Source organism: Egretta garzetta, unplaced genomic scaffold, assembly GCF_000687185.1.
Source record: "Egretta garzetta isolate BGI_Z169 unplaced genomic scaffold, ASM68718v1 scaffold568, whole genome shotgun sequence".
Classification (NCBI taxonomy): domain Eukaryota; kingdom Metazoa; phylum Chordata; class Aves; order Pelecaniformes; family Ardeidae; genus Egretta; species Egretta garzetta.
The window spans coordinates 972-2854 of NW_009260625.1; the positions used below are offsets into that span (position 1 = coordinate 972).

General features: G+C 42.7%; 1 protein-coding gene across 1 annotated transcript in view; it reads left to right on the forward strand.

Moving 5' to 3' along the window:
• Positions 1 to 231: 231 nt before the first annotated feature.
• LRRC8D (leucine rich repeat containing 8 VRAC subunit D) overlaps positions 232 to 1883 on the forward strand; it is a 63956-nt gene continuing 62304 nt past the window's right edge. The window contains exon 1 of the mRNA XM_009645501.2: positions 232 to 368. The gene's annotated coding sequence lies outside the window, so the exon portion shown is untranslated. The remainder of the gene's footprint in view (positions 369 to 1883) is intronic.

The following is a 1883-nucleotide window of genomic DNA, read 5'->3' on the forward strand; positions in this document are numbered from 1 at the left end:
GGCAAATTGCTAGTTTGAGGGATCTCCGCTCTTCAAGAATAGGACAACGCGTTTAGAGTATTTCTGAAATTACTAAAATAAGGGTGTGCTCAGCCCTCCCCAGCGATCAGGCACTGGTGGCAAAAGGATGACTAACGTTCCACTTCTGTGTCGCAGAGCGGCTTTTCTCTAGCATCAACACTTTATTCAGCCACTTTGATTCACAGCTGTTTGGTTTTTTTATACAGGAAGAGTCTGTGGCACTTGTCAAAATGAGAGAGTGACTGTCAGCGCCTGGCTTGGTGTTCCCGTCACCAGAGCCTCCTGGAGCCAGCGCTCAGCCCAGCTGAAGCCGGAGGAGGAAGGGAGGAGAAGCACAGCCTGATCAGGTACTGAGCCGGGAATGGGAAAAGTTGTCTGATGCTGAGCTGAAGTGAAGTTGTGGATGATCATGAGTTATAAAAATAGAGTTCCGTTCCTTAAAAAGTCTTGCTAATGTGTGTGATGTAATGGTGGCCCAGTAACAACCACCACATCACCTGTGTGCCTGGCACGGGTGCGTGTTATGCTTCAGCTCTGTAATAGAGCTGAGGTAAACATAAACAAATGCAACTTTGTGTTTTCTGGGGTATTTGAGTTACACATCTAATGTGCAGTACAGCTCAGTACGTGCTTGCCAATACCTTACCCAGGCTCCATGTGAGTTGGAAAGAATGGACTAGGAATACTCTTAACAAACGTATGAATGTTGAAGAGCAATTTGATGCCTTGAGGAAAGAGTTTTTCCTCAGTTTTATTCTTCGTTCTAATGGGGAGATGCAAGTGCCATCTTTCGAGGAGCACAATGGTATATGGCAACCATAGAGCACACAAAGGTAGCAGAAGACAAACCCAACTGTCAGCTTGCTAGCTGTGTTTTTATTTGCTGAGATTACCATAACCGTTCCTAGAAACTGATATTTATTCTTGCATTTCCATCTTTCAAATTGTCATACTTAAGAAGACTCAGTTAGGTTCATCTTGTTCTGTGAAGACAGTCAGAGAAGTTCAAGGTTTTGGTTTACTGCATTCGTGTTTGTTTTTTCTTACATAACTGTACTTTCCAGTTTATGTGGATCTCCTGCTCCAAGGACCATATTCTGAAAAGTCTTTGCATGTTTTTATGTATTTTTAGAGATTCCTTAAGAAGAGGGCTGCTACTTATGCATGCACGTACAATGCTTGGGATGGCAGTAGTCCGCAATTCACTTCTAGAGGGAAGCATTCTTTGAAGAGACAGAATGTTTTTCACCTCGAGTGATGCTTTCTCTCCAGAAATACCAGCATCTGTCCCTTAGACTGTCTGAATTTATTAGTCACATTTTGATGCTATTTTTTATTCATTGACTCAGGTGGAATCAGTGGGGTTTTGTTTAGATGATCTGTTAAGAAAATTATTCCTAATGTTCTAGGGGTAATTTCCAGCTCTGATTACATCTTTCCTTGTGTGGTTAAAAAAGGGAAGTCCTTTTCTAGCATGCATTAGGAATCCTTCACTTTTCTTTTTTTTCTTTTTTTTTTTTTTTTTTTTTTATCTTGGGAAATAAGAATCGGCATTTATTTGATTCAACAACCAGCTTCCTGCTTCTCAAGGAAGAGCTGGTGGCTCAGTTGCCTGGAAGCATCCCTCCTGTGGAGAGTCTGTGTTGGGGAGTTGGAGGAAGGCTAGCGGCTGCTGCTAAGATAGCTGCATAGCAGGATGAAGAGGGATTATTGAAGCATTACTAGGAAATTCATGGCTGTGTGCAAGACCTTACGTACTCCACAGACAAGCTGACCTAAATTCTGCAGCCAGGCCTTACTGGTTTCTGCGTTGATGTGATGTGGCAGGCTGGATAACCTGCAGCAGATCTGGGTTTAGAAAA